At 38.7% G+C, this 25,491-nt stretch overlaps 1 long non-coding RNA gene across 3 annotated transcripts; it reads right to left on the bottom strand.

Moving 5' to 3' along the window:
* Window positions 1-418: 418 nt before the first annotated feature.
* LOC110877955 lies at window positions 419-21,091 on the bottom strand. Of its 3 annotated transcripts, none has more exons than XR_004865938.1 (4): window positions 20,560-21,090; window positions 18,756-18,823; window positions 18,062-18,116; window positions 419-576 (listed from the first exon to the last, which is right to left on the bottom strand). It is a non-coding gene; the product is annotated as an uncharacterized LOC110877955 (long non-coding RNA). The 3 variants fall into 3 exon arrangements; XR_004865939.1 differs by lacking the exon at window positions 419-576 and adding an exon at window positions 2,484-2,947 and having other exon boundaries at window positions 20,560-21,091; XR_004865937.1 differs by lacking the exon at window positions 419-576 and adding an exon at window positions 17,053-17,925 and having other exon boundaries at window positions 20,560-21,089.
* Window positions 21,092-25,491: the final 4,400 nt, after the last annotated feature.

Raw genomic sequence — 25,491 nt, 5'->3', positions numbered from 1 at the left:
AACACCCCATTCTGAAAACCACGAAGAATGATACCAACTGGAAAAGGAGGTTCTTCTTTGTCAGGAGGGATACCCTTCCAAACGGGAAGGATTTGCCAAGGAAGTGGGCTACCCATGGTAGGATAGAGGATCCTTAGAAGGGTCATCGAATAAGCTTGCTTCTGATCAGGATCACTAACATATTTTCATTTCTTTTGTGCAGCTATTTCTGTTTCACATATTATACCGTCACCTGCCACCAAGGAGAGACTTGCTGCTTTCAGAAAACTTGATCCTGCAACAAGGTCATTTCAAGCCATTACCTAGGATTCTCAAGAAGTATCCTCAGGCTCTGTAACAATGTCGAGTAAATATCCTGCTTTTTTGTATAATTAAACGTTTAAATAAATAGAAATAGGATAAGGATACTTATCTGTTTTAGGTGTGTAGGTGCTGGAAAGTCATCAAAATCTGCTTCTCGCTTTAGTGTCACTGATCTTGACACTGTTCGGTCTGGAAAGAAAAAATCTGCTGCTAGGAAGCATTACACATTGGTGATAAGTGGATGGGACTGCCTTCATGTCATGTATCCAAGGCCTGCCAAGGATAACATTACAACAGGATAAGCAATTTATAACACAAAATTTTTGATAAGAATGTAATCCTTCTATATAGATTGGGAGTTTGATGTCCCCCAGAGTATTCTTGGTCTCCCCACTGAATCCCACAAGCACTGAGGATCTTGGTATAATATCGGATTCAGGAATATTCATCTTCTTAAGGACATCAAGCTGGATGATGTTCACAGAGCTTCCTCCATCTATAAGGATCCTGCGAACAAAATGGTTAGAAATAAAAAGAGTAATAACAAGACCGTCATGATGAGGATCCTGAATGTCAACACGATCATCCTCATCAAAAGTTATGACTTTATCCTTGGTAACACTGGATGTTCGAATGGGTTTGTCTTCATTATCCATCTTGGTTTCTTTGGCATGTCTTTTGGCTGCTGAAAAGGAAGTACCACAAATGTCTGATCCTCCAGATATGAAGTTTATAACTTGTGCATCTGCTGGAGGAGCTGGAGCTTTTTCTGGGATCCTTTCAGGATCCTGGGTTCTCGACTTCTTTCGTCCCAAAAGTTCCTTTAAATGCCCCTTGCTTAACAAGTAACCAATTTCTTTTCTTAGTGCAATACACTCTTCAGTGAGATGCCCAAAATCCTTGTGATAAGCACACCATTTTGATTTGTCTTTTGTAGCAGCTGGTTTATCACTTTTTCTTGGCCACCTAGCTTTCTCACCTAAATTCTGCATTGCAAGAATCAGTTCATTGTTATCAACAGAAAAACAGTATTCAGAGATTGGAGGATAATCCTCATCATCCTCTTCCTGTTCCACTGCATGCACATTCTGGTTATCAGACTTGTTGTTCTTGAAAGAGGATCCTTGCTTTTCCTGTTTTAAGGATCCTGCTAGTCTTTCCTGGATCCTTTTGTCATCCTCTAACTGGATGAACCTAAGGGCCCTGGTTCTTACTTCATCGAGATTCCTGCATGGGGTCATAACAAGATCATCATAAAATAATGAATCCCTAAGCAAACCCATTTTAAAGGCTTCTATAGCCGTAGCTATATCCAAGTTAGGAATATCTAAGGATTCCTTACTGAACTTAGTGATATAATCTCTAAGTGATTCATTTTGACCTTGAGTTATCCTATACAAATCACTAGTTAATCGTTCAAACATTCTACTACAAGAAAATTGGTTATTAAACAAGTTAACTAGATTAGCAAATGAAGTAATAGAGTAGGGGGGAAGACTTAGCAGCCATTTAAGAGCTGATCCTGTGAGTGTGGATCCAAAACCCTTGCATAGACATGCTTCTTTCAACCTCTCTGGGATGGGCTTAATCTCCATCCTTTCTCTGTATTGAGCTATGTGTTCTTCAGGATCTGTGGAGCCATCATATAACTTCATGGTTGGTATCTGGAACCTCTTGGTATCTCAGCATCACAAATAGGTGGTGCAAAACGAGATATCTTATGGCTCCCATCTGCAATTTCAGGAATAGGCTTAACCACCCCTGGAACACTGGATATCATATCCTTAAGCTTTTGTAACTCTCTAGCCATAGCTTGATTGATACCTGTATCCTGCATAAGGCCATGGTTAGTGGTATAAGAATTATTGAAAGTGTTACCTCCTGGTGGATTCAAGCTTGGAATCCCGGATGTGAATCCATATTGTCGAGGCTCTGGTATGATTGAAGGAACAGAAGAAGCAATGGTTTGCATTGGAATGAAGTCTCCTTGATGGACAACAGAACTTCCAGGTTGCAAACTTCTTAAGGATCCTTGATCCTGCGGAGCATTGGATCCTTGATGCACTATGAATGGGGGTCTTGGAGAATAATCCATGGATCCGAAAACCTGAGAGGATCCTTGAGGCTGAAAGGAGGATCCTTGAATCTGCGAGGATCCTTGAACTTGAGAGGATCCTTGAACCTGGGAGGATCCTTGAACCTGCGAGGATCCTTGAACTTGAGAGGATCCTTGAACCTGGGAGGATCCTTGAACCTGCGAGGATCCTTGAACCTGAGAGAATCCTTGAATCTGAGAGGATCCTCGAACCTGTTGCGTCCCCATGTATCCTCCTGAGTTGGTGAAGGATCCTGGATGCTGTAAGAATGATCCCTGATGCTGAACAGAGGACCTTGATGGTTGAAAGTAGGATCCTAAAGCTTGAGTCGTTGCCGATGATCCATAACGCATCCCTGCTAATCCACCTAAGTATTGGACATCCGGAACTGAAGAATGCTGGGAAGTTATGACCGGAGTGTCAAAATTCAGTGATCTAGGCATCAATGGAGAATGATCCTCCACTCATCTCTTCTGCTTCTTGATATCACCAATCTCCTTGAGGATCTCTTCGTTGGTTTTGTCCTGCTCTTGTATGTGATCCCTCATCTGCAAAATCAAAGTAAAAAGGTCACTAGTAGTAGGATTAGAAGAAACAGAAGAAGTTGGTGGTTTTGAGAAAATAGGAGTCGGTCTCTTTTCAGCATTCTTCTGGGATCCAGAAGGTCGTGGAGGCAAAGATGGAACGCCCTGTGAAGAACTAATTGCCGGCATTGAACTTGAAGTATTCTTCGCTGAAGAAGCCATCTGCTTGGTTGTAACGAACCGAAATGATCACAAAAACAAGAATTCCTTAGGAATGAAGCAACAATTGCCCCACGGTGGACGCCAAACTGTTTTGGTCAAAAATCAAGCAAAGATAATGCAACCAAATCTTTACGTGTGAGGTGTGATGCTTGAATCAATGAACAATATTAAGGATCACTCTGAAATGTAATGAACAAGTGACACAGAGATTTATACGAGGAAAAAGCCCTTGATCAAGAGATGATCTCCGGCATAAAAAACCTCGGGTGATGGAAACTACCGATCACCAACTTAAATAAAATAAAATGTCTGTTACAACTTCGAATGTTAGCGAGCTAGTTACAAGGATCACTAGAGTGAAATGTGTGACAATGGTGGGCAATAGCCGAGCAAACTGTTGTAAACTGATCAGAGCTGTATGAGTGTGTCCGTTTTAGCCAAAAATAGCCAAGTGTTCTAATTTAGTTCGCTATCCCCTTTTAAATGTAGTAAAATATCTAAATAACTAACTATCCGCAATTCATGCCCTCTCCCCACGATCTCCATAACGTTCACCATGGTCAAGCATGTGCGGAATAAAAGAGAATATGCTCCAGGAATATCGCCATGACTAAGTCCAAACACGTACTCCTGCAAAACAATCCCATATCCAAAGTAGACAATCGTTAGTGTAAGGATCACTATAATGATCCTGGATCCTGATCCTACAATACTCTCTGAGGATCACCAATTCAGACAGAATTAAGGATCCCTAAACCCGGTAGCAATTGAGGATCACTGATCACAGGAAAATCTTCCCCTAATATATACTACGGTTTATGTCGTCAGACATGCATCTCTAATTTGCCTCCCACAACCTTCGAGGACTTGAAACATCACAGTGAAGGAGCATGCAAACAAAGAGAGATCTTAGTCCAGCTGTAGCCCACTCGGCAGCCTCTTCAATAGTGGTGGCCTATTCTTTGTCGTCTCCGATCAAACCAAGCCTTTTACACGCTTCTCTAAATGTTGGCATTACAGTTCCTGAGACTGTACGTACATCTGCGAAAGAACAACATCCTCTTTGAAAATTGAGCAGAAGCCGTAAATAAAAGAGTTCTCCACATGTTGGATGCACGTATGTAAGCCTACCGATTGTTGGCTCCCTTTTACTTCTTCTTTGTATCCATTTTTTTGATAACATATCCCAACGGTACTTCGTTAGTTAATCAATGTACCGAAGGTTAACACCTGACAAGCCGGAGTTACCCCCGTTGGACATCTCATTGGTATTATTCACAAACCATCCTGTTAAGGTTGTTTTACCAATATTTGAATTGCTAGTAATATCCGAAAGCCTTTGTGACTATCTAAAAGTAAGGTTCTGCTTTCCTTCCAAGAGAACAGCTAAAACTTGTTGGTACACTTTATGTGGACGCGACTCGACTCGGTTCGATTCGGTTCGACTCGGTTAGGTTCGACACAAGCCCGACGTCACGACATTCCTCCGTCGTGCGCCCCAGAGTTCGACACGCGAAGCATGGAGAGCCGCGAACCTATTCCCGTTTACACATCACCATGACATCATCATGATGATGTCATGATGATGTAACATGTTGACTAATCTTGATAATTTGCATATTTGTTGAACATGTGTACGTGAATGCATGTTGGGCCTCTACCATTATTTTTGGGCCAGTCAAACTCACATGGGCTGAAACCCCATAATTTAATCTGCATGTCGACGAAACATCAAGTGTTTCATCGACCAACAACTTGTTTCGTCGACTCCCTACTTCAGTTTCGTCGAGGTCTTTACCATATAAACACAAACAACAGACAGAAACAACAGTAAGACACGAGAGAACAGAGTGAGTTTGTGAGAGCTTTATCGTTTGTAATCTTTGTAAACAAAACTCTCTGGTTCATAATAGATCTGAAGCTTTAAACGTTGTATTGTTTCTTTGCTTTATTTTGTGTCTCGATCTCGGTTTAACTTACCGATTGGATTCCGCACAACCGTGTTTGTCGCATAACAAGGATACGGTTAACTAGATCCTCCGCTAGTGGACCTACAAGTGGTATCAAAGCCTTGGCTCTTTTCCTTGTTAAAACCGAGTTTTTGTTTGTGTGTTAAACAAGTTCTTCAAGTTTTCTGAAAGGTTGTGAACTTTTCAAAGAAAATGGGTTAAAAAAGGGTCTAGAAAACTTGTTATTTTGCAATAAATTTTCTTAAAAACCTAGTTAAAACACATGGAGATAAGTTAAAAACGGGTCTTTCTTAAAATTTTTGCGAGAAATCGTGTTAGAAATTTTTTTCGGCGAAGTGTTTTAACCGGAAAAGCAGCCGGAATTATTCTTGAGGGAGATAAGATTCAAAATTTTTCGGTGTGTGTGAGTTACTATATCTAGATACTCATCAAACTACTTTCTAAATTTCAGAGACAATATTCTGTCTTTTAAGGAAATTTCTCACCTACCACTTTACCAAAATTGTTTTGTCCTATTCTCATTTCAATAGTCTTCTTTCGGTAGGTGTAAGCATTGTTTGGGTCTTTATAAACATTGGGCCTAGTCACCAGATTTTGGGCTTTTATAAACATAAGTCCTCGTGGTCCATCCTCTTAGTCTTCGTGGACTGATCAACAGTCTTGTGTTAATTTGTTGTGGGAATTAAGAGTCTTCGTGGCCCATCTTTCTTTGTAGCCCAATCACAGTCTTCATAGGTTACAATAATTCTGTGTGGAATTTATTTTCGTAGGTTTATAAATGGAAAGTGTGGGACACCTTTAACCAGTCTTCAAATTATTTTTCATTTAAATTAATTCAAACAATCTCCATTTAAATCTTTGTTGGTCTTTAGTTTTAATTTAAATTAAATTGAAAATTGTGATCTATTAGTTTTGTTTTTATAAGACGTTCACAGTGAAAGTGTTACTTGGTTTTTAGTTAGAGTGTTTTCTACATCATGAGTTCAGATTGGTGGGGTTGGAAACCAGATCCTAATGCGGATATGTATACGGGTAAAGGTTTAGTACCTTCATGGGCTCAGTCTCCCACAACGTCATCATCAGCACAAACGACTCCTATTACGGCAAACCAGTGGGCATTTGTTACTAACCAAAATCAAAGTATACAAAGTCTTCTTTTGAGCGAAAATGAAATTGGTAGTAACAATCTCCACCGAAACTGATGCATATGAATGAGTATCCCGGTTGGGAAGAAAGGTTTCATACGTATGTTCTTGGGCAAAACACGGAGTTATGGTTATCTTTTACCACGGAATTCGATCAAGCACTTGAAGAAGCCAATTCAAATGCTGCAACGTTTGGAGATCTTTCTTCCGAAGATAAAAAGGCATTTGATTTAGAAAAGAAAGCATATTCAATTCTAACTCAAGCCTTAAACAAAGATATTTATCATCAGTTTGTGAGATTCAAAACGACAAAAGGTCTATGGGATGCATTGAAGACGATAGGTCAGGGAAATGCATCGTCACGCAAACTGAGACATGATCTGCTCAAAAAGGATTTCGACGGCTTCATGTGTATGGAAAGGGAGTTGCTGGGAGATCTTACAAGTCGATATTATCATCTGCTGAGTGAAATGGGTAATTTTGGGGTAGTGGTAACTCCGGAAGAGGTTGTCACAAAGTTTGCTGATGCATTGCCAGTTCAATGGAATGGTTTCTTGGAGATTCTGAAGTATAATGGCACGCTGGCTACAACCAACATCCATGATTTCATTCAGCTCTTGGAGAACAAAGATCAAGAGGAAACCAAGAAGGCAAAAAGAGTGCCGGTTCCACAAAATCCCGAGATGTACTATGGAAACTGTGGAGGGACCACCACAGTTGCAAAACCAGCTCAACATGCTCAACTTCAAACGGCTTTCGTCTCGAGCACTGATATGTATGGAACACCAAAACTAGCTGCCCCAGAGCAAAGCTATCAGTCTACTGGAGTACCATCATTTCTTGATCCAAACTACAAAGGTCAACAACAAGCCTGTTATGGAAGCACTTCATCAACAGTCACGCTGGTCAACCAACTAATTCAAACACAGTTCGGCTAGACACTTCAAGCTTCTCGAAAGTGAGTGTTGAGGTGGCAAAGGAACATATGGAGCTGTTAAACACTTGGGTGAGCGCCTACTATGGGTTGGTAGCAGGGCAAATTGGGAATATCAACTTGACTCGGGAAGATTATCAGCAGATAGATAAGGATGAAATGGATTTGATGGATATCAAGTGGGCATTTGCTAGTGCTGTGAGGCGAGCAAAAGACTTCATGGAAAGAACCGGTAGAACCAGTTTGGAAAGCAAGAAGGACACCAAGTATGGGTTCGATAAACAAGCGGTCAAGTGTTTCAATTGTGGTGAACGGGGTCATTTCAAACGAGAATGTACGAAGCCAGCTCAGCATGGGAACCAGAATCCGTTCAGAAATCAAGGCAATCAACAGAATCAGACTCAAACCAGGAATAATGAGCGTGCCTTAATGCCTGCAAACAATACTCATCAAGCAGGTCCATCAAACAACAACCGAGCTCTTGTGGTGCAAGTTGATGAAGGTTGTGACTGGTCGATTCAACTAGGTGGTGGTGATCAGGGTGGTACAGCTTGTTTTGCTGAAGTTGTAAAGGATCTAAAACACGCGTGTGGTGGAGAATCTTCTGATGAAGACAGTTCTGGTTATAGTGGAAGCTCAGATGAGGAAACCTTAAGTTCAGGAGAAGACGGCACGGATGAAGTGTCACATGAGTCCATTGATGCAGATGTTGAGGAGCTCTTAAGGGAAGCTAAAGCAGGAAATGACAGAAGATCTATTCTGGTGGATCAAGCTGCTTATTCTTCTTCTTTGTCTTCTCATCATTCAGCCTTTATGGCTAATGTTGGCAGTTCATCAAATCAAGTATGTGTCGATGAATCTAAATCTGATAAATGTGATAATTGTATTGATTTGGGTGGGAAATTGTCTGATTTGCAAAGAAAATATGATGATTTACAAAGCAAGTATGACGTGACATTTATCCACAATCAAAGTTTGATTGTGGATCTCGCGAAATGCACAGAGGCCAACTTGTTCCATAAAAATCATGAAAAAGAATTTAAGAAAGTAATTGACACATTAAAGGAAGATAAAACCAAGCTAGTAAAAACAGTTTCAAGAAAACAAACTGCTATAAACAATTACATCACTAGGCTCGAGGAAGCGCAAAAGGAGTTGGCCTGTGTCAAGTGTGAAAATGAATCAATCCAGCTTAGGATAGATAGTTACTCAAACTCTAGGTATGTGCTGCATCACATCATTGACATACAGAAGGAGAAAAAGGATGTCACGTGCATTGGATATAAGAAGTGTCCTCCACCGTACAGACACAATTATACCGCAATGCCTGATGAGGAAGATAAACCTCAATTTGAGCCATCTGTTCCTTTAAGTGTCGAGGAATTTGCAGCTGGACTTGGTTACCAAAAGGAAGTATCATCAGATTCGGATGTGTCAGTAGATACGAAAGTATCAACTGCCACACAAAATCAGGATCCTCCAGTCATTGTTGAGGATGTTGATTCTTCAGATGATGAATCCGATGATACTGACTCTACACAGTCTGAAGCAGTTACCAAAGAAGATGACATACCTCTCGAGAATCACATTCTATGTGATCCTCCCACAAAACCGGCTAAGATTGTTCAGGTTGAGTCCACTTCTGCACGAGAATCTGAGAGTGTGAATTTGCTATACACTCTGGTTGGTGATGATAAAGTTTATTCAAACAAAGATTTTCCGATTAAAAATGTCAATCAATCACTAATCAGCAAATTTTTTGAGTATTCGACAAGTAAGTTTTTGGGAGAGTCGAGTTCACGAGTTGTGGTAACACAATGTCCTCCGATTCCAAAAGCTGAAATTCGAAAACAATATGGCAATAAAAAATTACCAACAGAGAAATTTCAGCAAAATCACACCAAACCAAAGGGAAAATCAACAGCTCAGGGTCGAAAGGAACAAAACCAAAGAAAGAACAAGAAGGTGAACTTTGTGAAGTCGAAGGGAACTGATAAAATTGAAACATTTGAAAACAAATCTAATATAGATTATGTTAAGCAAGTTAAAATTTTGCAAAGAAATGGTCAAAGCAATTCAGGACCAAGTACTTCGAAATCACAAAGTTCATCAACGAGACATCAACATGATACTTCGGGGTTTATTGAACGAAGATCATGTTTCGAGTGTGGTGAAATTGGACATATAATTCGAAATTGTCCGTATCTTCATAAGTTAAAAGCTAAAGTTGATATTCCCCGTGAGCAAAATTACCAAAAGCGATCTGTTTCTCCGAAGATCCCCGTCTTGTGAAAGAAAGGGAGAAGAAACAGAAACGCAAGCAAATCAAGGTAATTGAAAAAGTTCTTAAAACCGATGTGGTACAAAAACAAGCTGTTTCAGTTAAACCAGAAATTTCAAAACTTTCAACAACTTCAAACAATCACGAAGTTAAAATTTCAAACAATCAAACTGGTAAAACTAAACAGACATGGAAACCTAAATTGGCCACAAACTCAGGGGGAGCATCACCATTTCCAAATCATCGCGAAGTCGAAATAACTTTTGTCGATGAAAAAGGAAGACCCAAGTCCACGAAGGCTTGGGTTCCCATCTCCAACTGATCATTTAAGTTCATGTGCAGGGTGTTCCAGGAGGAACTATCAGTAGTCTTTGGATTGTTGATAGTGGGGCATCCAGGCACATGACAGGCGACATGAGGCTTCTCTACGACGTTAAATCTATTAGAGGAGGTTATGTTGCTTTTGCTGGAGATAAAGGCAGATATATTACTGGTGAAGGAATGGTTTCCAACGGGGTTGTCAGTTTCGACAAGATCAACTTTGTGTAACAACTTGATCACAATCTTCTAAGTGTTTCTCAAATCTGTGATAAGAAGTTTTCAGTGCACTTTGATGCTAATGGATGTTATGTGCTGAAGCCCGGTTTCAAGATCCCGAAAGATTGGAATTTCTTATCTGCACCAAGGGTTAATGATTTGTATGTCCTTGATATGAGCCAAGCAATCAAAACATCTGCACAAGTAACATGTTTTGTTTCTAAAGCCACGGAAAAGGAAACAATCTTTTGGCACAGATGAATGGGACACATTCACCTAAGGAAAATGAATCATCTGGTGAAGAATGAGTTAGTAAATGGTGTTCCTGTAAAAAATTTTCAGTTGCAAGACGTCTGTGTCTCGTGCCAGAAAGGGAAATATAGTAAGAAATCGCACCCGATAAAGAAGATTAACACAGTTGCAGTGCCGCTTGAACGGTTGCACATGGATTTATTCGGTCCTGTCAATCGCAAAAGCATTAGTAATGACTCGTACTGCCTCGTAGTGACGGATGATTATTCAAGATTTTCTTGGGTGGCGTTTATGGCACACAAGAGTGAAACTTTCGAAATTATCAAAAACTTAATCATTACGATTGAGAATTTGTATACTTTGAAAGTTAGACGCATACGCAGCGACAATGGTACCGAGTTTAAGAATCATGCCATGGAGGAGTTCTGTAGATCCAAAGGTATTCTTCACGAATTCAATGCTAGATACACTCCTCAACAAAATGGCGTCGCTGAGCGTAAGAATAGAACTTTGATCGAAACTGCAAGGACTATGTTGGTAGAGTCATAGTTGCCCATTCCATTCTAGTGTGAAGTTGTGGCCTCAACATGTTACACGTTGAACCGAGTCCTTATAGTAAAAAGGCACAACAAGACCTGCTTTGAGCTTCTTCACAAACGGAAACCAGACTTGCAATTTCTTGAACCGTTTGGGGCTCCTTGCACTATGATCGATCCGGATGGAAAGTTTGGGGCAAAAGCAGTTGAGGGATACTTTCTTGGGTATGCCACCCCAAATTTAAGAGTTTGGAATCTCGAAACGAAAATGATCGAGGAGTGGTCTAAAGTCAGAGTACAGAGGCACACCTTGCCAGTCAGATGTCCAGGTCAGCCATGGATGTTCGAGTACGATGACTTTTTCAATTCGATCAATATTGAAGAAGAAGTAGTAGATGCTGCGACACAGATGTTTTTTGAGAGTGACAACGCAACAGATTCACCGTTGGTTCGTCCAATTATTGTCAACAATCAAGAATCATCATCAATTAACAATAATGCTCTCGAGAATGAGGATTTTCACGATGCTGCTGAACTGAACGAATCTTCAGAGGATGATGAATTTCTCGATGCAGACCAAGAAGCTCTTACAACAGCAGTGCATGGTACTTCTAAGGCAACACCCCCTAAGGACTGCCCTAAATCCGCTGAAGCTACTGCATCATCCTCTTCGCCAGTTCAGGGTATTGATTTGGTTGTTGATCTCAACTTCAACAATCTGGGTATAAATGTTCCAGTTCTAGATAATCCAGAAACAAGAATCCATAATACCCATCCTCAACAAAACATCATTGGTAATGTTCATAGTGGCGTGCGGACGAGAAATCAGTTGAGAAACAACAACAATGTTGGCTTGTATGCAGCGATCAGAGAATCGGGTTTGCAGAATGATTGGTCCTTCGCGTGTTATGTCTCACAAGAAGAACCAAAGTCTTGGAAAGAAACGTTAAAGGATAATTCTTGGGTGGAAGCTATGCAGGAGGAACTGCAACAATTCCAGAAGCTTGGTGTTTGGAAACTGGTTGAGAAGCCTAAAAACTGCAAGAAGATTGGCACCCGTTGGGTTTTCAAATGTAAGAAAGATGATCGTGGAATAGTTGTTCGAAACAAGGCGAGATTAGTTGTTCAAGGTTTCAGTCATATTGAAGGGATAGACTACAATGAAGTTTATGCTCCGGTTGCACGTCTTGAAGCTATTCGGATTTTTCTAGCCTATGCTTCCTTCAAGGGATTCAAGGTCTACCAAATGGACGTGAAAAGTGCATTCTTACATGGTGTGGTTGAAGAACAGGTGTATGTCGAACAGCCTCCGGGTTTTGAAGATCCTATTCATCCTGATCGGGTTTGGTTGCTCAACAAAGCTCTCTATGGATTATATCAAGCACCAAGAGCTTGGTACGCAACCTTATCTAACTATCTGCTGGAGAACGGTTTTCACCGGGGTCTTATCGATTGCACGCTTTTCATCAAAGAAAAAGATGGAGATCTTCTGTTGGTTCAGGTATACGTAGATGATATTATTTTTGGTTCCACTAACGATGTTTTGTGTAGGGACTTCGAGCGTGTTATGCAGGAGAAATTCGAGATGAGCGCCATGGGGGAAATGAACTTCTTTTTGGGCCTACAAGTTTAACAAACGGAGTCTAGGATATTCATCCATCAGACTAAATATGTCGGAGACATCTTGAGCCGGTTCCAGATGTCCGAAGCGACGCCCATTGGTACCCCACTTTCGCAGAATCACGGGATTACTCCGGACTTGAAGGGTGAAAGCGTTAACTCTTCATTCTACCGCACAATGATCGGATCTCTTATGTATCTCACAGCCTTGAGGCCCGACATAATGTATCCTACGTGCCTGCTCGCTCGCTATCAAGCCAACCCGAAGGCCTCACATCTAACAGCTGTAAAAAGGATTTTTCGCTATTTGAAGGGTTGCCCGGACACCGGTCTCTGGTACCCTAGGGATGATAGCTTCGACTTGATCGCGTTCAGTGATTCTGATTTTGGTGGCTGCAAAATTGACGGCAAATCCACAACGGCTGGATGTCAGTTTTTAGGAAATCTCCTAGTCACATGGCAGTGCAAGAAACAGACTTGTGTCGCTACATCAACCTGTGAAGCTGAATACATTGCTGCCTCAAGTTGTTGCTCCCAAGTCCTGTGGATCCAACAACAAATGCGCGACTACGGTTTTGAATTCCTATCTACTCCTATTTTCGTTGATAATTCTGCTGCCTTACAGATCACTAGAAATCCTGTGCAGCATTCAAAGACCAAATACATCGAAATCAAATATCACTTTATATGTGATTGTTTTGAAAAAAGACTTATCGATGTTGTTAAGGTCCACACCGATGACCAACATGCCGACCTTTTTACCAAAGCATTTGACAAATCACGATTTGACTTTTTATTAATGGTAAACGGCATTAAGGTCAAGCCAGAGTAAAACCAACATCAGAAAATCATTTTTGTAAATATTTATTTGTGTTTCTTAATTTCTCGTACTTTTTGCATTTCAGGGGGAGTAAAAACGAAAAATACAAAAACATTGAAGAATTTTAAAAATACAAAAACATCGAAAAATTTCAAAAACACAAAAACAATAGAAAAACAAAAATGAGTTTCCTGGCGAGAAAAAGAGAAAATGATAGTACATCATTGGTCTGTCCAAACCTCTTTAAACCTAAAAAGAAAAACGATAAGCAGCTCTATATAAGATGTATCGGTAGGCTCACAATCATTTTAAAGTGTGCAGGGTGATATAAATCTAAAACGACTGAAGACTGTGTCGGAACCGCTCATTGGAATATGGTCTTCGTACCGAAATTTCGTTTGATAGATTGCCGAGGTTCTGAGATACGTGGTCTTTATGCTGTTAATCATCTGGGTATCATGGTTGTTTCTTTTACCGAAAACAACGGAGACGAAGTCTAGATCTTCCATGATACCATACATACGTTTACATTTTGCATACGACCTCAATAAGTGATAAACAATCACATGTCCCAATCAATAAGTGATAAAATATCACAGTTTATCCGGGAGTCAAGTTCGTCTCTTTGCTATACGTTAGTACTGACCTGTTCACGGACTTGCTCCTGTGCCCTCATGCATCGAATATCAAGTTCCTCATCAATAAGTGATTTAATCACATAAGGCTTGTATTCATCCAAAATAAGTGAGTATCTCACATTTTATACGTCAAAACAGATGATAAATGGTATACTCACCAGTAAGATGAACTCTCGTGCATACCTTGATACGGGAATGTGTCGTGTGTGGATGAACACTGGTCGGTAAGAATAAATCATACACTAATCGTATCCCCTCGCCATGAGTACATATGATAAGTTGAGCTTAAGTGGACAACAATACCGATAATCGTTATAGGAAGCTTATCTTAATATTAACTAATTGAACAACAAGAGCGTTTTGGCATGACCGTACACTGATATGATTCTCTTACCCTCGAAACTCACAAAATTAATGTCTGTAAATATTTATTTACTGCTTTCTGTCTTTACGTTTCACATATTCAAAAATTCCAAAAAGATTTTAGGTGTGTTTTAATATAAACTTTATAAAAGCCAAAAAGATTTTATTTCTATCTTATTTTCGATTGCCCGATGTTGGAACTCGAGTCTTTGTTACCTGAAACCTGAACGGAAACCAAAATGACTGAATCTTCATAAACAGTCGAAATTTGCAAGGTTTTGAAAGTTAAAACCTAAAATTGATAAAAATGTGTTAAACCTTCAAACTGTCGGACGGTAGTTGATTCAAAACATGGTCACATGTGTGTCGTTCGTTTATGTTAACTATATTCCAAGCGGTTGTTCTCATTACGTGTTTAGATTTCTTGCATGTGCAGATGCTAAAGGCGAAGAGAACATGTTCGATGACAATCTTCGGAATGAAGACACGACATGGAGGCACTCAAAAGATAAAGATGATCGAGTTGCCGCTGACCTATCATCAACACCACAAGGATCTAAAGAATTGAAGATCAAAAGATTCACGAGCATAACTCAAGGGAGAGTTTATTTTAAGGGGGAGTTTGTTAACACACTTCCTAAATGAAATGGGGAGTTTGTTGATACACTTTCTACTTACGACGCGTGAAGACTTTGAAGATCCTCTGACATGAAGGACATGGAAGACGAACCATCACGAGTAGCGTCCAAGGGGGAGTTTGTTGGTACACTTTATGTGGACGCGACTCGACTCGGTTTGATTCGGTTCGGTTCGACTCAGTTAGGTTGGGCACAAGCCCGACGTCACGACATTCCGCCGTCGTGCGCCCCAGAGTTCGACACGCGAAGCACGGAGAGTCGCGAACCTATTCCCGTTTACACATCACCATGACATCATCATGATGATGTCATGATGACGTCACATGTTGACTAATCTTGATAATTTGCATATTTGTTGAACATGTGTACGTGAATGCATGTTGGGCCTCTACCATTGTTTTTGGGCCAGTCAAACTCACATGGGCCGAAACCCCATAATTCAATCTGCATGTCGACGAAACATCAAGTGTTTTGTCGACAACAACTTGTTTTGTCGACTCCCTGCTTCAGTTTCGTCGAGGTCTTTACTATATAAACACAGACAACAGACAGAAACAGCAGTGAGACACGAGAGAACAGAGTGAGTTTGTGAGAGCTTTATCGTTTGTAATCTTTGTAAACAAAACTCTCTGGTTCATAATAGATCTGAAGCTTTAAACGTTGTATTGTTTCTTTGCTTTATTTTGTGTCTCGATCTCGGGTTAACTTACCGGTTGGATTTCGCACAACCGTGTTTGTCGCATAACAAGGATACGGTTAACTAGATCCTCCCCTAGTGGACCTACAAAACTTGAACTGGGGGATTCCTATGATGTATCGGAAAACTGAATATCCTCCACATTGCCTCATGTGGACATATGAATCGGCCATCTGTATAATTTTTGATCTCGTCTATGACCTCCGGGATGTCGGCTGGCTCTCCACCTTGTCTATCACGTGTTAACGCAAACTGAATACGATCAGCACCTTTGGAGATGTATTTGAATAAGTATTTGATCAGCATAGTCCAACCGCAGTATTCTACGTTTATATGTGCTTCAAAGTGCATTAACAAATTTGCGTTGTATGGAACAACATACCCGTTGTCTAAAGGAACGCCATTTTTTTACAAACGGTTCACACGCTGACGATCTCTTATTGTGAACATAACCCGCATGATCAAACCGTGTGACATCTTCATATGGCTTAGGAAAATTCTTTTTGCATACTCCATCTTTCATGCAGGGAGAACCCAGGCGTGCTAAACCCCAAGGACCGTGCAACATACAATCTGTCACAATCCTGTGGAGAACAGGTTTGAGAACAGGATCAGGAAGTTCAGCCGATATATAGTGATCCACCTGTTCAGCATTGCGTATACCATACGCATTAGACACCCATAAAAGCGTGTGACAATGTGGCAGGCCTCTTTTTTGAAATTCAATTGTGTATAAATCTGCGCAAAGAGGGAATACCACAGAATGTAAGCCACATAACAGGTCTAAACTATAAACAAAGGTTATATTTATAGTTACCTGCAGTGACATCTCTAAATGGTTTCCTATTTCGCAAGTGCTTGATAAATGCACGAACCTTCATCTGGAAGACTCTAGCGATGATATCAGGCCTATCTTGCGCATTAGCAGCACCCACCCGACTAATTTCCCTTGTTATTTCCAGCCAACGAACATTGCATGTAAATGTGATGAAATACTGAGGATTACCATGCACACGACATATCGCAAGCGCATCTTGATAATGCTTATACATATATCTTGGTCCACCCGTAAACGAAGAAGGTAATATGACACGCTTTCCTATGGTACTCGCGTCAGTATCCTCTCTCGAAACTACATCCTGAACACCTTGAAAAAACTCACATCGGAATTCGTCCTGGTTCGCCCTATAGTAATCCAAACGACAATGTTCTACACAAATGTAGGCGTCTACCAAATACTGTTGTAACAATTTGGATGCCCTCAGTATATGAGTGTACACATTCTCACGATCATGCATTTGATAACCGTAGAACATTATAGGTGTTAAATTCCGGTCATCGGGCACTTCTTCATCGGCCGTTGTAGGTTCAGTTCCAGTCAGCTTAAGATCTGGCGACCAACCTTGTTCAGCACGCGGAAAAAGGAGTGGGTATTGCAGAGGCATATAAGCTGAGTGAAGCTTGCTTACCCTATGAGGAGTGTTATCTTTACTTTTGATGACGACATCAAAATCTGCGGACAATTGGCTGTTGTCACAGACTATGGCACCAAGAGTATGCGAAGCAGGGGTAGAATAACGATTGTCACGAACACGATTGTGAAGCCTGATTTCAAAATCTGGAATGTCGGCTTGAGAACACAATTCCCTAGCAGATCTAAATAACCGTACATACGGTTTTACATGATCTAACATCTGAGCAAGTGCGGCAACAGTTTCTGCTGCAGTATGATCCGAGCCGATAGTTGGAAAGAAGCGCAGCCTATTTGACACTATCGTAAACATACATTTGCAAAAAGCGAGGACCATCACCAGAAGAAGGGCACAGAGAACCCAACCAGTGTGAAACCTGGCCGGCAACCTTGAACACGTAGGGGCCACCACCCTGGTTTATTGCATCATCGACAACAGCACCAAACGATGTCATGCAAAACATAGCGTTGTATGCACGAATGTTTAACATAAATTGAGTATCCGAAAACAAAGATTTCAATAAATCTGGCGGTTCAGATGGGTATTGCAATTTTATTCTGCCACCTCGACAACAACGATTATAACGTGGACGAACACTTATTGGAAACGATGTTAGTCATTCCTGGAACCAAAAAAGAGCTCCACAATACTCACACACTTCTGTACACAACCCCATGTCAATGTAATCTGGGGACTGTAAAGCAGGAGCTGCGAAACCAACGGAATCAACAGCTGCCATTGCAGCCCTAGAACGCAGCATCGCGCTTCGATGAGATGTTTGCCGACGCGAGGTCGATGAAGCATCAAAAGACGAATCAGAAGAAGACGCAACATCCGTTGAAGACGACACAATGCGGGGTCCTTTGGAACGTGGATGCTGGGACGATATGTAGATGTCAAAACAGGGTATACAATACCTCAAAGCATAAAAACACCCCTAATAAACATTCAAAAATATATGTATATTTTGTTCCTAGAAGCTAACAGCAAATGATGTATCTTATTTAACATACCTGCATCAAACAACTTCAAAGAACCTCTGGTGTATCAAGAAATTGTGTATCGCCCCTGCCCAAGAGAATGACAAATTAACAACTTATATAACGTTATTCTTAAATATTATAGCATTTATTTCGCTATGCCAGTAAAAAAAGGAACCAAAAAGCATATGAAGAAAAAATAAAATGTAGTAAAGAAACTATACATAAAATACCCGTACCGAAATCTGTCAAATATCGGCACTGGTACCTGGACCGAACTGAAAAAACTGTTACCGAAAACGTAAAAAACTGGGTACCGAACTAAATGTGATAAGCAAACACTGTGCTAAATGGCAAACAAACAACGACCAAATTTAGGAAAAAAGTAAAGTAAAATTTAATAAAAAACTACGCACTTTTAAGTTTTTTATGACCGAACCGGGAAAACCGTTACCGAAAACGTGTAAGAGCGGGTACCGAATCGGTACCGAAAACTTTTCGGCACGAGAAATTTTTTAGCGGTACGAAATGCCAAACGCTTATTCATTTTGAATATAATAAGTTTAACTCGACCTTGAAAATCAAAGCTGATTTCAAATGCTCAGCTTATATAGCGATGTTGTTAAATGTTAATGGATTTATTTTGCTATGCCAGTTAAAAAGGAACCAAAGAGACATGAAGAAAAAATAAATTGAATTAAAGAAACTATATATAAAATACCCGTACCAAAATCTGCCAAATATCGGCACTGGTACCCGGACAGAACCGAAAAAACCAAATAACGGCACTGGTACCTGGATAAAACCGGAAAAACCGTTACTGAAAACGTAAAAAAATGGGTATTGAACTAAATGTGATAAGCAAACACTGCGCTAAATGGCAACCAAATAACGACCAAATCTAAGAAAAATATGCCAGTTAAAAAAGGAACCACCAGTTTATTAAAATAAGGTTATTGCCTAGCGAACAATCAACATTGCTTCATATTATAAGATATCCTATGCTCTGAACATGCTTTTCATTTGTTATAGACACAGCTGCAACAATATGAAGCAACACTTAGCACCTCCCCAGATGATCTTGTTGCTCGTGAGGTGAGTCAAACTTTACTATAAATTATTATCTACTATTTCTTATACAAACGTATGCGCCCATAAGTATATAGATGAAAATCTACGAAAAAAAGTAAAGTAAAATTTAACAAAAAAAGTAAGCTCTTTTAAGTTTTTTATGACCGAACCGTGAAAACCGGTACTGAAAACATGTAAAAGCGGGTACCGAATCGGTACCGGAAACTTTCCGGCACGAGACATTTTTTACCGTTACCAAATGCCAAACGCTTATTCATTTTGAATATATTAAGTTTAACTCGACCTTGAATATATAAAGAAAAAATAGATTGAGTTAAAGAAACTATATATAAAATACCCGTTCTGAAATCTTCCAAATATCGGCACTGGTACCCGGACAGAACCGGAAAAACCGTTACTGAAAACGTAAAAAAGCAGGTACCGAACTAAATGTGATAAGAAACACTGTGCTAAATGGCAACCAAAGAACGACCAAATGTAGGGAAAAAAAAGTAAAGCAAAATTTAATTAAAAAACTAAGCTCTTTTAAGTTTTTTATGACCGATCCGAAAAAACCGGTACCGAAAACGTGAAAAAGCGGGAACCGAATCGGTACCCAAAACTTTTGGCCACGAGAAATTTTTTAGCGGTACCAAATGCCAAACGCTCATTCATTTTGAATATAATAAGTTTAACTTGACCTTGAAAATCAAAGCTGATTTCGGATGCTCAGCTTTGAATATGCCAACACAATTCGCTTTATGTATTAAAAACTCGCAAATCTGGTCATGAGATAATTGAGTGAAAAATGTCTTAACACATACAAACCCATTGTCACTTTCGGATGCGCAGCTTTGAATATGCCAAGACAATTCGTTTTATGTATTAAAAACTCGCAAATCTGCTCATGAGATAATTGAGTGAAAAATGTCTTAATACATACAAACCCATTGTGACTATCATCCAGTCTAGATTTTTTAAAAAAGGCATCTGGTCTACATGTTTAGCATAAATCTAAATTAAAATTAGAGTAAAACCATAATATGTGTTTTAAATTTAAAAAAACACTTCCAAAGGGCCTTAAAACTATCTCCTTAAATCACTACCCAAACTTCTACAAGCAATATCTGCTTTTAAATAAAAGCAAAGACAACAGTTCTATGGTATATAACTACTTTAAGTTAAGCATCATGTAAAAGACCTTATCTATTCATACTTACTTTGGCAAAGCAATTTGTCAATTTGGTGACCAACATAACCTTATTTTGACATTAAAGAACAATGTACAAACAATATGCTGACAATGAGTACACCAAAAAGGCCAAAAAATTGCGTTGGCAAATCATCAAACACTTGGTGTGCAACGTTTTATAAACCCAAAAATCAACTGGAACTACCAAATGACACACCACAGACATGGAAAACTATTAAATTTCCAAACATCAATGAAGAGATCTTACCGGTGAAATCAGCTAAGGAGTCAATGCGGCCGAAGGTCCATCTGAGTGATGACTGCTATCACCAAAATCTGTCGCGGTAGAGATGGTACGAGGAGGAGACGGTTCTGATGAGGCTAAAAGCGGCTACTGGTGACTGTGGGATAACGACGTCGAAGCATGGTGACAATGACGATGGCGATTAAAAGAGGAGCTGGTCGTGGTGTCTGGTGTGGTACTGATGATAGAGATATTAAGAGAAGTTGAGTGAAAGTTGATTGAAATTGAGTGATGAATTCATCAGATTGTTCATAAGATGAGGAGATGAGGGGGAAAATTAGAGAGGCTAAGTGATAACGTGGCATGATTAAAACAATTGTGATGATGAATCATCACATTAATCACTGTTCATTCAAGTCTCTAACCATCATATATTAATTATAGACCACAAATCTCCCTGTCAAAAATTTCAAACACCCAATTTCTACATATAATTTCTTTTATTTACAATTTTGGAGCCATAGAGAAAGGGTCTCAAAGTCCTCCTTGCTTTATTTCACTCCCCTTAAAACTGCCCTAGTGTGTGAATGGCAGATGTCACACACTAATAAAATAGTTACTATAATGCTTCATAAACTTGGTGTGTAATTTGAACCGGAATGTAAGTTCACTACTTAAGCTAGTGACGGACACATATCAACTGATATATATCATTTAATAGTATACTTTAACCAAATATCGTGTTGTCGAATACTTAGGGGATGATTTACAAAAATTCTTTAGTGCTTTAGTTACCATTTTGTCTAAGATAAATGTTGGATTATTCGGGTTTGTTTACGGGTCACGGGTCGATGCGTTATCGGGTCACGGGTTCATTTACGGGTCATGAAACAGTCAACAATAGGCTGCATGTTACAAGGGATTATACCCATGTGTAGTTACACGTTTTTTTATAGTGGACTAGTTGAGATTGACTCAGTTAGGTAGTGGGTCTTGTTCCAATTTAGTTGGACTTATTGTTATTTGTTTTCTCACGTGTTTGTAAGGCTATATATAGCCAGGTGCTCTATTGATATATGTAACCTTTTTTTTTTATATACAGTAGCTTTCTTTCACTTCCTGCATATTACATATTTCACATAAGTTTTACTAGTGAGTTTTGTGTGATTTGAGGGGCCTGTAACCAACAATAAATAGTGACGGTCTCTGATCTTAAGCATCACGACTGAACAAGTTATATATTTGGTAATGAATATATGATCCACACATTCGACCTGAAATAAAACCCTAAGCCCTATTCCGATGTCCTTCAACATCCATTTAATTTGACAACTAACACAATTTATATAGGATCCAACGCCACCTTAACGTGCTCATTTAACGGTCGTGATGTGCTCATATTATCAATTTTTTTTGCAAAGATTTTGCCATAGTTCGTTTAATCAAAGCATAGTGTGGGTAATACATTATCGGTGTTTGGTCATCCACTTTGAGTTAGGAGAATTTAACAAGTTGAATCACGTCAATCTGAATTTGAATGAGTGAGCTATGGGTGACTAAATTTTTTCAAAACATGTTGATTTGGCCTTAATATGATCATTTATCTTTCCTTTTTCTTTTATGGGAACACTAAGAAAATAACAGCGTATAAGTATTATATTTTACGAGTTTAATATATAAATAAGCATGAAAAGGCAAGATAATTGACATGAATACATGTAGGCAAATTGGAAAATAATAATCCCATCTTTCTGAAATTGGTCGATAATAATCCCAAGACAGTTATTAGCCAATAATAATCCGACCTCTTCCATTTTTTTTGTAAAATAGTCCGCCGTTAAAATAGCTTAACGGAGTTAAGTTTTTTTCCGAATTACAAACCGATGTTTTACATCAATCGACTCGTATCCTCGTTCTGATCAAAAGCCCTAAAACATCGGTTTGTAATTCGGAAAAAAACTTAACTCCGTTAAGCTTATTTTAACGGCGGTCTATTTTACAAAAAAATTGGACGACGTCGGATTATTATTGGCTAATAACTGACTTGGGATTATTATCGGCAAATTTCAGAAAGATGAGATTATTATTTTCCAATTTGCCATATATGTATAAATGTATAATATACATCACATCATTTGGTGTATAGCATTAGTGATACATTCACGGTAAAATCTATTTGTAAACATATTGATGGTATGGATTTGCTGTCCGGTGGTTCTTTTATTAGATGTCACCGTTGTGTGTTGATTAAAGTTAATATCCTTGTTTCTAGGTTGTTCCTAATAGTATATCTGTCTATTTGTACTATGTACTCTGTCACCCGTCTTTTTGATATTGATAGCCTTCTTTATATCTGATGTTCTTTTATTTGTCTATTGTGTGTTTAGGAGTTGCGGGTTGGGTTTCTCAGTAAGCAACCTCTATATATTCTCTAAGGGTAGAGGTAAGTTTGACTATATCCCACCCTCCCTAGATATTACCAATAGCTACGCGGTTTGTGGGATTTACTGTGTATGCTTGTTGTTGTTGTTGTTGTTGTTATCCTCATGCTAGACCGAACTTGGTTTATCGTGGGGGTAGAGGTTCCATCTGAGTTGTGCCCTATTTGTTCTAATGCAAAAGAGACGTTATTCTTTATTATAGATAGTAAATAGAAACATCAAGATTAGGGTTACTTGGGTAGAATGGCTTCAAAATTTTCTTCTTTCTATGTAAATTGTTTCATGTTTGTTTAGCTATTTCTAGCTTCTAGTTGGTAATATGATTTAGCCTTTCAAAAAATAACTTCTCATACACATGACCCGTTAATGTAATTAATATTATGGTAGTAATTATATTATACAAAATGAATCATAGAATTTGTGGTGTTCTCCTTCTAAACTTTATTTTACATTAATTTTCTTGCACCCATAAATATCATCTAACCTTACACTTCTAATAATTTAAATCCACAACATTTTTGTAGGGGTAAAGTACTAGTGATTTTCACCTTGTAAACTTCACATGTAAACTTCATTAATGGTGTTTACATTTTTATAACATTTTTATTAGTATACCACTAGATCATTAAGTCATGACCGGGTTTCTCCTTGTAAACTTCACATGTAGAATTATTAATTAATTTAATTTTGTAATTATGTTGATTATGTAACAAGAATAACGTTTTAGATATGCAATCATTAATGGATCATACAAGACATAATAAGAGTAAGTTACATAAATCGTAAGTACTAGTGATTTTCAGAAAGTTGTGATTTCTATACAACTTGCTTATTCACATTTTGCTATAAGTTATTGCATTTACTTCTGTATTCTTTGACAAACCATTTTTATTAACATGTTCTCTGTAAATATTCTCATTATGTTTGTCAAATATATATCATGTTATTGATAAATATTCATGGTGTTCAAATATTCCACTATAAGCACCGCCCAAAACTATCAAAACCATTAAAATGGAGGTCGTTGAATAGTAGTGGTAGATGACATGCATTATAAATTTGATGTACACCCATGTAGGGTTCAAATCCTAACTCTATGTTTTTTTACGTGGTATACGTTGTCATTTTAGTTGTGGGGTCTGTATAAGAGGCGCCCCCCTAGGGTGTGTCACCCAAAGAACCACTGAAACCATTACACACATAGCTTCAGGCCTTAAAATATACAAACCTTTGATATTAAACCTTCACCTTCTATATAAGAAAGAACCACACTCACAAAAATAACTGATCAGTGCATTTTAAGTACACACTATTAGATATATATTATGCTAAAAATGCATTGATACAGTTTCAAAATATATTGCTTTGGTTAGTTTTTATATTTTGTGGTAATGAAACAAATTGATCTTATAATAATGATTATAATAATAATAATAACATACACATCCGTTAATTGAAAGTCAAGATATGAGTTGTTAAATACTAAAAAGAGATAAATAAAGATTCATACATTATTTAAAATAGATGAGATATCTTAATTATTGTTTTGGGTTTGTGTACAGGATGCATGATAGAATTATGGGCTAAAATAAATTAAAGAGTTGCATATATGGTGGGCATCCATTGGACTGATTAGAGAATGAGTAAATCCACAGCCCAACACTTGAACGAAAAATAGAAGGAACGAAAGGGCACCACTTTTCAAGATATTTATTCATAATTCCATGCACAGCCGTCGGACATCGTCGAACCTCAGCCGTCCTCTCAAGATTATTCTATGGAATCTAATCAACCCGGGATGACAACCGAAGCTGTCAAGATCATTATGCGCGGCTAAGCCTCTCGTGACTTCTGCCCGAATGAACGTTTACGCGGTTTGACATAATTATTTGTTTCTCTGATTCTTGTAAACTGGTACAGCTTGACCACTTGTGTTGGATTATTGGTAAACGTTTCTTGTGTTTGAATTACTTGTCGTTTATTAAGCGTATTGGCAACTTCCTTGCGTTGTTAGCGGGTTAGTAAATTGGTGGGTAGTTGATACAAACAAACGGGTTATTAGGTTGCATAGTGAATCTTAAAAACTATCCCTATTAACTAATCAAATTCATTAATTCCGAGGCCATGTCTATGTGGTGTTTTGAATCAGAAAACGGATTCTTATATTAAAACCGGTATTCGGGATTTCGGGTGGAGGTTACTTCTTCTTATTATTGATAACACTTTTCGTGACAAATTGTGTTTTCTTTTAAAACAACAAACAAACCCCCAATTTAGATAGTTTAGTTTTAATTAATTTTCTTTAACGCTAACCACAAATTCCCCGTGGATACGATACCCTACTTACGCTATCTACGTAGCTTATTTAGGTTTTTGATTGACCCTTACGACAGTCATCAAAAATGGCGTCGTTGCCGGGGAATTAGTGCGCTTAGTGTTAGTTAGTTAGTTAGTTAGTTAATTAGTTAGTTAGTTAGTTAGTTGTTCTTGCTTTCTAAAAAAAACCCAAAAATAT

Source organism: Helianthus annuus, chromosome 9, assembly GCF_002127325.2.
Source record: "Helianthus annuus cultivar XRQ/B chromosome 9, HanXRQr2.0-SUNRISE, whole genome shotgun sequence".
Lineage (NCBI taxonomy): Eukaryota > Viridiplantae > Streptophyta > Magnoliopsida > Asterales > Asteraceae > Helianthus > Helianthus annuus.
The sequence above is the reverse complement of the archived record's forward strand: the minus strand, read 5'-3'. Positions and strand labels throughout refer to the sequence as shown.